The 12,958-nt window shown below is 39.6% G+C and overlaps 1 protein-coding gene across 1 annotated transcript in view; it reads right to left on the minus strand.

Annotated features, from left to right (window-relative positions):
• Window positions 1–12,958, minus strand: part of CPE (carboxypeptidase E) — an 83,655-nt gene that overhangs the window by 45,121 nt on the left and 25,576 nt on the right. The window lies entirely within an intron of this gene.

Consider the following 12,958-nt stretch of genomic DNA (forward strand, 5'->3'; position numbering starts at 1 on the left):
ATTCAACAGTGTAATAGATTTGGCAGGATATTTTCCTTTATTCCTTTGACCTCTCTAAACAATTCCTCTGACTCCACTCTTGGCATTTGCATCATTTAACATGGTTCTCATATTCCCCTAGTTGTCATTTAGCCAACCCAAACACAAGCCCTTTAATCATATTTGTTGCTTTCCTCTGATTTCCCTCCAATCTGTTATCATACTGAGGTGACCAGAACTGAAAACAGTATTCTAGGCATTCCCATCCGTGCTACAGAAAGAAGAAATCTCATCATTCTTAGTAACAGTATGTGGTTTTTGAAAATACTGGTCATGTACTAGTAAGGGATCCTGGTAGAACCAGTAATTTCACTAGAACACAGCTGGTGATCTGCCAGCTAGAGCCAACAGACACAGTGATGGGCCAGCCTGGCGAAAACTGAACCACCAAGAAAACTTACGGGCCGCTTTCTACCACCCTTACTCACATTGAGTAGTACCATATTGTTCTGGTGAGTGCCTAGCACAATGGGGTCCTGTTCCACGACTAGGGTTGCTAGACTCTCTGATTACATAAATAATTCCACAAATAGCCCCATTAATTAAATTGGGGCTGCTTGAGAGTAAGGTGTGAATCAGTGGAAATAAGTATATCAGAATCTGGCTCTCTGTAAGTTGCAGTGTAGGATGCATCCCGTTCACTGGGGCAAACAGTTCTTGTGTTCAGCTCTCTGCTGCCATACAAGTCTGTTTTATTGTGAGCCTAATCTCCACGCATAAGTCTCACTGATAAAGAGTCTGTTTGATCTTAACATCTGTGTGTAACCTCTTCCTATTCTAACCAAACACCCTATCTAACCCAATTACACTATTATCATCAATATCCTTTCAAAGCAGTGTTGGGCATGGACTTCCCCTTTTCAAAACAAATAGTTGATAAATGTAGCTAAACTATTTTATACAAATAGAAAGCAGAAGAGAAGGGACATAAATAACGTTTTAAAAAAATGATGCCACTATGGAGATATTATTCCAAAGGCGCCCACGCCTGGTCTGTGTGCCTGCATGGATAAACAGAGGGAGTGAACATTAGCCCAGAGAGTTAAACATAAAATTGTGGCTAGCTTGGTTGTTTTTACAATCTAAAATGTACAGATAAAGAGTGAAATTCTTCAGTGAACCTGCAAGAGGCACTGCACAGAACTCACAGCCCAATGGAAGAATGGACTGAGGTGACTTTAAGCCACCATTGCCTTCCCAACCCAGCATACCTCCTATACCGGGGTCAGCAACCTATGCCATGCATGCCAAACATAGCACGCGAGATGATTGTGAGTGGCACTCACACTGCCATTGGCGCCAGGGTTGTTTATAATTTTTGGTGATGCCGGGGCAGCTCCTGGCCAGGGTGCAGGGGCAGAGGCCAACGTCACATGGGAGAGGGGTGGGGAGAGAAGGGGCGGGGCCAGGAGGAGTGACTGGCCACTGTACAGCGCTGCTTGGGGCCGAGAGCAACTCCAGGGCAGGGTGCTGGGGAAGGGACCCACATCAGGTGGGAGAGGGGTGGGCGGGGGTGGAAGTGGCAGGGCTGGGAGCGGGGAGTAGGCACCGTACGGCGCTGCTTGGGGCTGGGAGCAGTTCCTCCTGGCCAGGGAGCTGGGCCCACGTGGGAGAGGGGTGGTGACGGAGGGGGAAGGGGCAGGGGGAATGAAGACTTGCGTTGGCATGCCACTTGTGAAAGGTTGCCAACCCCTGTCCTATGTCATGGTTTGCCACCGTGTCCTTGGAGGCAGCCTTCCACAAAGCGTGTGCTGAATGAATCCTCCCTGCATCTGTAGACAGGGCTTTTGGGGCTCCTTTTCTCTGCTCTGGCTCTTTTCCATGGTGTACGGGGCCGGAGCAGGGCTGAGGATGTCATCCAAAGTATAAAGAGGGTTTTGTTTATTCCATGAACAAACAAATTAAAAGCTTGTGTTCATCCTGGACTTTCAGTATCCAAACAAATGTTTATCAATGGAGGAGGAATACATTAGATTCTATCATTGTACTTTTAATTTCCTACAAATTTTAGCTGCTCTCTGCTAAAATCATCATCATCAGTACCATAGTTAACAATGGAGATTTAGCTGTGACACTCTAAGTACCTTTCCCAGACCTAACAAAGAGCTCTGTGTAAGCTTGAAAGCTTCTCTCTTTCACCAACAGAAAGTGATCCAATAAAAGATATTACCTCACCCACCTTTTCTCTCTAATATCCTGGGAACAGCATGGCCACAACCCTGCAATTAACAGGGATTGTTTTTAAACTCTCATCACTAGGATTCAGAGTTAACTCCATGTTGAGATAAAAGCTAATATCTATTACATCCAGGGCTTAAATTCAGCTGGAGCCATCTGGAGCAGAGCTCTGGTAAATACTTTCAAACGTGTGGGAGATCTGGCACATCTCCCATGGGGCAGAAGCCCCAAGCCCTGGGACGCCTCCTGCAGCTGAAGCCTTGAGCCCTGGGATGCCCCCATGGGGTAAAAACCTTCAAATTCTGCAGAAATTGAGAACTCTGCACATCAGAGAGATGGCAGGATAGATTTCCTGCCTAGCCAAGCTCACTTCAAACTCTGCTCCTAGCCCTCTGTAAATGAAGAAGGAGAATAGAAGTATTAAGGCTGCGATTTAGCATGGTACTTAAGTCTGAGCCTAACTTTAAGCATGAGTCGTTCCAGTGAAGCCAATGGGACAACTCAGATAGGAACCATCATACTGCATCAGAGCAGTGGTCTACCTAGTCCAGTATCCTATTTTCCGCAGTACCAAGTAGCAGATGCTTCAAAGAAAGGTGCAAAACCCCCCCAGTTCACATGCTTAATTATAAAACACGTGTTTAAGTCCTGCGGTGAATCAGGGCAGAAGACAAGAAATACTCTCTATTCTTTACCAATTTTTTTTATTTCCTTGCCATAACAGCAGCAACCACTTAGTTTATATTCAAAGAAGCTTTGTTTGTTTTATTTATTTGGTTGATCTGGTTTGTGTTTTGCTGGCCTTGTTTCTGTTTTGGTTTTATTTTTGAGGGGTTTATTTATTTTTTGTTATTGTCAGATATGACTGTAAATATACATAAAATCTAAAGAGATATTAGGCATAAAAAAAAAAAGAGTCTCAGCTGGTTTCAGATGGCAGCACACGCAGAGTGTGGAACATTACAATGTGAGGGAGTTAAGTACATAAAACAGATGTTTCTCTTCTAAATAATTTACTCTCGAAACAATACATCTTCAGTGACTTTTTAATTTCAGAACAATAAAGAAGTAAGATAGATCCTTTCAGGACATGTTATATACATTAAATATATTTTCCTTCTGTCATATATACAGAATTTAGATTCTGCTTTTGAATCAATGTACTTTTGCAACAACATGAAGAGTTAGTGAGCCTGAGAAAGCACTGTGCTCACTATTTTTTGCGGGCTTGGTCCCATAATTAATTTTTTTTTTCAGAAACACTTACCTGGATAGATGCACTAAGAACCAAAGTGAAGCCCACTAATCCACACAGGTATTTTGGAAGGTGAGATGGACCAAGTCAGATCTAGAATTCTTCATAGGAGGGACTCTGATCCCATTCCATGAAGAATGTGTTATAGTGTATATATTTTTCTAATTATTTTGTGAATTTTGACCCACAGATATGTAGTGGAGGGTGTGTATGAAATGTGGACCAAATTCTGCCCTTAGTTACATAGTGCAACTTCCATTGTCTTTAAAGGGAGCTGCACCATATAAATGAGGGTAGAATCAGGCCTTTTTGTTTTGGTCAAGAGCCTATTAAGTTTTTGACAACTATGAAAACTGACATATAGTAGAGAAGAAAGGGGTTTTAATCACATATCTTGCACAATATAAGTGGTAGTCCACCCACAACTCTGGGAAAGGTGAGATAGGACAGTGAAAGGAGATTATCTGGATTGTGGTCTAAAAGATCTCCCAAGTACAATGCATAATGTATGCTGACTTCTAACATAGCCACCATCCCACTGGATCTGCACAGGTGAATGTTTGAGGGCTGGAGTATTCATAGCTGTACAGGAATCACGTACAGTCATTCACAAGGCAATTAAGTGAGGGGGTGAATTCAGCACACCCACCCTGCCTTGCTGAAGGTTACATGGTCTCTGTCGACCCAAGTTTGCATTGCTGCGCACTCAAAACGCCACTCACTTCCATAAGAGTTCTGAATAGACCAGGAATGCAAGGCTGGGCCCAAATGGGTATGGAAAGATATACCTTTTGATCCATTAGGAATTAGGAACATGGAATTGTCACCAGTCTTTAATTCAGAATTAAACTGATTTACACATTGTTATTTTAAACACAATAGCTGTTTCTTCTATGCACCTCCTCGCACATCCCACCAACCCACCCACCATCAGAATTACCCTGGTCATGTTTCAATTTATTCTCCATTTTACAAAAATTAAATAAATAAATCCATATTTTAAAATGAGGAGAATAAGGAGAGGAGTAATTAAACTACCAACTGAGGGCACAGGAGAAGCAACTGCTTAAGGAGCACCTTTTAAAACTGAAGAAAATATATTAATGCTTTATAGGGCTGGATTGCAAATAATTATGCATGTTATTACAAAGCACATTTTCCTCTGGAAATTACTGTAGAAAACAATAAAATCAAAATGTCAATGTCAAATTTATGCCACCTTTACTCTTCAGTGTTGAGGGTCAGGATTTCCTGAAGGTAAAAGATGATGCAAAAGATATTCATGCTTGGCTTTGGGAAATCCTAGGCTTTCCTCCCAGGAAGCAGAGCTTCAGATGGGGCTTTGGACTTCAGGGAGAGCTAATTCAAGTATTCACATGGGAGCAACTGAGAAGAGAGTTATGAAGGGAGTGAAGAAAGTGGCTTAGAGAACAATGGGATATGTGACCAAATGAGAGAAGAGTGAAGTGGAGGAGGAAATAGTGTGCACTCTTTTAGGCTCCAGATGGTGTAGGTTCAATTCTGCCTTGTGGTTTACAAGTGAACAAACATAGTGGTTCACAGAATCATAAAACCAGGAGACGGAACTGTAGATTCCATCACTAATCCTGAGAGACTATTCCATAATACAAGACTGGGGAGCACCCCTCTGTGCTGAGAGAGAGTGCCCAGTGGAAGAATCTTATGCTTTCTAGAATCCAACAGTAGCCAAGGCAAGGAGAGAGAGCTCTTTCCCTCCTGCTACTTCCCTATTCATGTTCCAACTCCTAGCCTACTAATACTGTAATTCTCTTTCTTCCTTTCTCTCTGTGTTCCCCCACTGCTCTGCTCTAGGTAGGGATAGAAGAGATTTTGAAAGCTATAGAGCCAACTTCACAGAGTCATAGAGTTTAAGGCCAGAAAGGACAACCAGATCATCTACACTGACTTCCTGTATATCACAGGCCACCACCCAGCACCTGCACACTAAATTCAGCAAACCCATGCTCTGTTGTACCACCTTACATTAATTGCCTCCTTGGAGTCACACTCTTCAAATATGTATAGACAATTCTCATATCATTCTCCTACTTGGTTTTTGGCTTATTTAGTTCCTTCAATCTTTTCTCATAAATTCATCCCAATATTTTTGTACTTAGTTTTGCTACTCTTGTCTAAATTTCCACCAGTTTGTCATCACGTTGCTGTTATTAGGGTGTTCAGAACTCAAAGTAGTGTGCAAGTGTGATCATACCACAGTCTCAGCCTAGTCTTTTGTTGTGATTTATCCAAATGGAAAAATACTGCATTTGGCACAGTAATTAGTGTCTACTTAATGGAGAGCAGTGGTGAAGTAGCATGTATTCCAGAGCTCAGGGGGGTATCTGAAACTTTCCCCACCATCAGTATTCTTCAGTAATACTCTACTGGCTACTTTTCTGTGGTGCAAATAATACAATTCAAATGCAATAATTTCAAAAAATATATTTTTTCTCAAAGAAAACTATGGCTTCTTATCACACTGGCTATTAGTGCCTTGGGGATAGACTAATTTATATGTGCTGCCTCTCCTAATACAGCAGATAACATATTTGTGAAATTCTCTATTGTCTGATAGCCTGTGGATGATTACAGGTATTCTTTATTTAGTCGGCAGTGGAGCATGCCTCAGGTGACAAAAAGTACATGTTCATTCTACTTATGTCTTTCAGAAAGTCAAGTGTTTGTTTTAATCTGACTCTAGCCAAGATTGGGGAGGAGGAGGGGGATGCAGCACTGTAATATGGAAAGTGCAATTAAATTTAGAAAGTGACCATAGAAATGTTATGAAGTTCAGGAGCATAGCGATATGTGGCATATGAAGCACAAGATTAAATGTGCTACAAGACTTCTAAATGGACCCTTTTTTATTATCTGACTTTTGCAACCTCACAACCCACAACCTAACATCCACCTGGTTTCCATAATGAGCTGACAGCTTACTCTTGGCCTTGTTGTTCGCTGGTTATCCACTTTACTCCTCTGTGGGCTCCTCGCATGCTTCAGCACCGTTCTCCTCTCACCACTAGCCTCTATCTCTGGTTTTCTACACTTTTTCTCCCCTTTAAGTACCCCTACTATCTGTTCCTAGTCTCTTTTCTGTCTCTCCCCAACTCCTCCCTCAATCAGTGTGTGCTGCTTCTCCCCTCACATACAGAAGAGATACTGTGCTGTATTGCTCTACTCACTGAGTCTGCCAGTTGACTCAGTTGCCCCTGCATTGTTTATGCCTACTGGACATACAGGGGGAAAGGTGTCACTTTTGCTACCTGCTCAACAACTATCAGGTGACCAATAGTTGGGATAAACCTGGTAAATACTTCAGCGCCCACAGAATTCTGTTGGAGGGGAAAGCACTGAAAATCACTAACACTGGGCCTGCCACAAGGCCCCAGTGAACTCCCAGTGAAGGACTTTGGGGATTGCTGGGGTATAATTTACACTTTGGTGGGGATTTGTAAAAGTGTTGCACAGGTTACGTATCAAAAGATGAAATTTTCCTAACTGCCAAGCCTGCAGACAAACTGGAATCTAAAAATTAAACTGCTTTTCACCCTGTCTAATCTGTCTCTGCGTTGTCATATTACACTCATCACCATGGTATCATTAGCAGTAATGAACATTTTGCAATCAAAGTTTGGCACTTTGGTAGATGTTCCACAAGCCAGAGTAGATCCCAGCTCATTTTTCCATAGCTGGGTTTTCTCTGCTATGCTAACAAAAACAAAAATCTGTTTGTCATAGGTAAGCAGGTATGACATGATCACACAGAGGGCCTATGTATATTTAGTAGGAAGATATATTTTTGCAGTCACATTTTGGTACATAACCTCATTTACAGGTAAAAGTAATATGAGTTAGACAAATTGTCCCATATATCTAACAATCACGTCAAATATTCCTTTAAACTGGTGCCACCAAATTTCACTTATGGGGCACTTTAAAAGCTCAAATTAATCAACACACTGTGTATACTGTGATTTCATCATTATGAAAACTATAAAAAGTTTTTTCCAGGTCTTCCTCTTCTGGTTTGTGCCAGAAATGATAGTGCTTAACAATTTACTCTAAACACTTCATAATTCATTACTTACATTCAACATGTCAGTGCAATGTAATTCCACAGAGTATATCTGCAACTGCAGCTCAGGATTCCTGGTTCCTCAGGAAATCCTAAGGAGACGTGTTTGGAACTGAAAATGTGTCTATTTGTTGAGTCATCAAATGCAAAATCTAAAGGGCAGGACTTTCCTACCAGTGCAATGATAAAAAAAAATTAAATTGGGGGAATGGAATTAATATGAGTAAGGTCTGTGTATTAGTTTCCAAAATTTTGATTTTCCTTAGAGGAAGGAAAAACTAGAAATAAATCATATTTTAATATTTATTTTGACTAGTCCATTGTAAAAACATAGCAGTAGTGTAGCACCAATAAGTTATCAAGGCTCTTCCATAGTATCTCTGTGATATTATCCAGAGTTAATATTACAAAATCAAAAAGGGTTTACAGTTATTCCATCTCAGGCAATGAACTCATCAGCTCTCACAAGGTAAGCAGAGTTTGACTTGGTTAAACTGGAATGCTTCCAAAGAATACCTGGGTGTTGCAATAAGAAGTGTTAATAAGTCAGTAGATCACACTTTTCACTGAGTAAATTTTAAACCAATCATGTTGCATGGGAGCACTCTAACTGGAGTTAACACCTTTCAGATAAGCTGTAGACCTAAGAAATTAACCATCTGTGTTCATGAAAAATCCCATAGCACTTTGCACAAGAATAGCATTATATTAACTCTGGTCTTCTGTCCAAATTCTACTTTGAGCAATCACATTGCATGAAGACTTCCTGTTTTGTGGCACCCTATGCATTCCTGTGGTGAAGAAAATTATTGTTCTTTTATATAATATTTCACATATCTGTATCACTTTTTTTCCAAGCATCTCAAGATGCTTTACAAATTTTATTGAGGTACGTAAGCATATCTCCATTTTACTGAGAGGAAGACAGAGATTTAGGCATATATTTTCATTTCAAGCCTACATTTAGGCTTCTAATTGCCTAAGTTACTTTTGAAAATGGGATTTAGGTACTTTAGAAAGTTTTATCCGGATGCCTAGATATGGTGTGGCAAAGGGCTTATTCAAAATGCATAAAGATTTAAACCAAAGTAATGACTGAGACTGAACATACAGGAAAAATTGTCTGACAATCTAATTTGCTATTCAGCTTCAGAAGAGTCTCCTAAGGGAAGAGATGAAAGCTCCTGCATGTGACTCATTTTAAAAAAGTCAGGATTAAGCACCGAAGAACAGTGCAATAGCAGTAGAAAACAATCCCACACAATGGGATGGATTAGTAACCTAACTGATCTTCTTCAGTACTAATAAATTTGAAATATATAAATACAATAAATAATAGTAACTTCTATCTTTATGAATCTTTAAACATTCAATTGTACAGGATTTGCCTTTTTCTTTCAAACCTTTGATATCAAACTACCTTGATATTGGATAGTTACCCATATATATTTTAAGTTTGATTCAATATTAAAACTGTTGCAACCTTCAATTACATAATGAAACTGTCAACATTTCTTCAGCAGCTTTGAAAGATCTTGTCCGCTCTGTGTAAGTATGCTTGTCTTGACTTACTCAAAGCAAATATTCTCCAACAAAATTTCAGATTTTTTTTGTAGGTATCAGAAAGACTATTCCTTATCCTCTGATATTCCATACAGAAATCACCCTTAGAACAGCGAGTACTTAGTAAACACTTTCAATTACTAAATTACAGTTAGTCACAGTTGCTACACACTAACACTCTCAGTTGAATTCTTTTGTTTGTTTTTAATTTAAAGAGTCTTCAAACCTTAAAATATGTTGTTTTATTTCTTTTTACTAACAATTATACAGGAATAAACAAAATGCTTATTCAAGCACCTTATACATTTAACCTATCTACATGCTTATTCAAGATACACATTCTACATTTACCCCTTCAACATATGAGAAAACTTTAGAAAGTTATCCTTTGACATTCTGTTCCCATTCTCTAAGCCCCCTTTTTATTTTCCAGCAATTAGCCACACTTTTCCCTTTGAAATCACCAAATTACATACAAACCTCTTGACTTTAACATGGTTTGTGCTTTGTTTAAGGCTTTTTAGGCACAACCTGAACATTTGAATTCCAATTCTTATTAGTCCCCTTTCTGCCACCTGGCAACATCTTGTTTATTTCTTTAAACCATTTTATTACTTCCTGCTTCCTGAGTAGCTCATCCAGAATCCACTGAAGTAAATGAAAGACCACTCTTTAACTCGGCACTGGATCAGCACCCTCATCCCTGATTCACATCAATGTGTTCCATGGCTTCCAGCTCATCAAGCAGCCTGTGTTCACTCACTCATGACATTATAGAATCCTAGAATGATGAGGTTAGAAGGGAACGCAAGTGTCATCTAGTCTAACCCCCTGCCAAGACGCAGGATTAGTGGTATCTAAACCATCCAAGACAGATGGCTATCTAGGGTCCTTTTGAAAACCTCCAGTGAAGGAGCTTCCACAACCTCCCTAGGCAGTCTGTTTCATTGTTCTAGTGTTCTTATAGTTGGGATGTTTTTCCTGAGATTTAATCTAAATCTGCTAAACTGTAGTTTGAACATTATCTCTCATTCACTTGAATGGTGCTGACTGTGCCTCCTCTTCTGTTCACTCTTCAGTTGCAGCTAAATTTTAGCCTTGGAATTTGGTTTGTTTCTATTTGTGATTACATGTATTTCCACCAGGCTGAGTTCTGAATGAGCTCCTGGAATCAGTTCCATTTTTATTAATTATTTGTATTTTAGTGATACCTCGAGACTCCAGCAAGATTGTGGCCTCATTGCCTTTTACAATATGGAGAAGTGCTTTTCAGAAGTGCTAAACACTTGCTACTCCCTTGACTTCATATGGAGCTATATAAGAGCAAGGTATTATTACTGACATACTATCTCCTCTACTTTTATCCTGATGTAGCCTTACAGGTACATAGCCATACCTGAGTCTTCAAACATATCCTGATTGACCTCCTTTTTGCCTCTAAAGGCTTGCAGACCTTACACAATTTTTAAGGTAACCCTTATTGTTTTATAGAGATCCTTTATATCATACCATTTTAGATTACCAATGCATATATACCTGAGGGTCAAATGTGTCCTCCCAAATAAAAAGCTGAGTGTTAATTTTACCTCAATAGATTCCATCTACAAAATTAATGTGAACCTTATAATCCAAAGCATGAGACGCAATGTGTAGTCTTCATGATATGACAACTGAGAACTGCCTGAGCAATGACCACTACAGGAATTACTTATAATGCGTGCCTTTCACAAAAAATTACCAAGCACGAAAAGGCACACTGTGCCAGATTGGGTCACTCTGAGACATAGGGTGTGTGGAAAAATAGAAAAGATATCAAGCCTAGCAACAAAGTTTCAAGACTGAATCCAAACGGTTACTTAAATGGAAATAGTTACATTAATTAGAGAGTGCCTCACTTATGTGCATCTACATCATGTCTAGGGACACCTACTTCTCAGAGCACTGCCGCTGTTGCCATGGAAAGGAGGCATAGTCTCCTGAGAGTGTGGACATTGTGGATAAAAAAATCCACGATTAACAGCAGTGGCCATAATATGAGAAAAATAGCTATAATCACAACCAAAGGCAATAGGAACATCTAAATATGGTTTACTCTATTTAGCATTTGGAAACCTCTAGCTTCACTCAAAGAATTAGGGAAGTCAAATTATTCCAAGGTTTAATGAAGGGACTGAAGCTCAAAACCCTGTAATTTTTTTATTTTAGAAAGAAATTGGTAGTTTCTTTAGTGATCACTGACTTCAACTAGGTCTCTCCATACTACAGCATACATTAGCCTTGATCCTGTAAGCTACTCCACATGAGCTGACCCCTGAGCTCATGCAAAGCCCCACTGACTTCAGTGCTACTGGATTCCAATGCAGCACCGCAGTAAACTAAGCATACCTCTTGGTTTGATTGGGACAGTCCTGGCTTTTCGTATGATGTCCCAGTATCCTAAGAATGTCTTTTCAAATATCCCAAATGTCCTGGTTTTTCATTTCATAAATCTAAATGTTCTGTTTCTTTATAACTGCCTAATGTTTGTTCAAGACATATTGCTGCACTGATATAAATATTTTCAGCGCTCCTCCTATTTCATCCTCATCACATAACAAGTATGTGTTTTGGGCAATGCATAGTTCACAATCAAAGTCTGTCATAACCTATCAGGTGACATCTTTATAATATGAGTTTTATGAGTTGATGAAGCCTCTCAGGGAGGTGGGACGGTGTAGTCAGAAGTGAGCATCTAATGATCCCTCTGTACAGCCTCTCTTTTATCTGATCTATTGCTCCTGGTGGAGCTTTTCAAAACTGGGTGAGGTGAATCAAAGAAAGGACCCAGAATGCATAGCCCTCAAGTATTCCACAACTCTAAAAGTAAAACAAAGAGTTCTGTGGCACCTTAAAGACTAACAAATTTATTTGGGCATAAGCTTTTGTGGGCAGAAACCCACATCATCAGATGCATGAAATGGAAACTTCAGTTAGGTAGGTATATATACACATGCAAGGATGGGTGAGTTACATCACAGTGAGGAGGGCGAGTGTTAAGGAGGTAATTCAATCAGGGTGGATGAGTCCCATTCACAACAGTTGATGAGAAGGCGTGAATGCTAAAAGAAGGAACATTATTTTTTGTAGTGGGCTAGCCACTCCCAGTCTCTATTCAGACCTAGTCTGATAGTGTCAAGTTTGCATACGAGTTCCAGCTCTGCAGTTTCGTGCTGGAGTTTGTTTCTGAAGTTTTTTTGTTCAAGTATGGCAACTTTCAAGTCTGTTACTGAGTGTCCAGGGAGACTGAAGTGCTCTCCTACTGGTTTTTGGATGTTACCATTCTTGAATGTATTGAAAAAAACAGACGATAGTCTGATCATATAATTATGATAACACTCTTAGCATTCTACTAGTATCTTAGAAGGATGTTAAACAGCAACTACTAAAGTTAGACATTTTTAAATCAGCAGGCCCAAATAACTTGCATCCAAGAGTTTTAAAAGAACTGGCTGAAGAGCTTGCTGCACCATTAATGTTTATTTCCAATAAGTCTTGGTATACTGGGGAAGTTCCAGAAGATTGGAAGAAAGTTAATGTTGTGCCAATATTTAAAAGGGTAAAATATTTAAACAGAATGACCTGGATAGTTATAGGCCTACTAGTCTGACATTTATCCTAGGCAAAATAATAGCACAACCAATACGGGACTTGATTAATAAAGAATTAAAGGAAAATAATACGATTAATGACAATCATCATGGGTTTAAGGAAAATCAATCCTGTCAAATTAACTTGATTTTTTTTTTATGAGATTATGAATTTGGTTGATAAAGATAATAGTGTTA

This window comes from Emydura macquarii, unplaced genomic scaffold, assembly GCF_026122565.2.
Source record: "Emydura macquarii macquarii isolate MOO-44397 ecotype Brisbane River unplaced genomic scaffold, CSIRO-AGI_Emac_v2 contig_1363, whole genome shotgun sequence".
Taxonomy (NCBI): domain Eukaryota; kingdom Metazoa; phylum Chordata; order Testudines; family Chelidae; genus Emydura; species Emydura macquarii.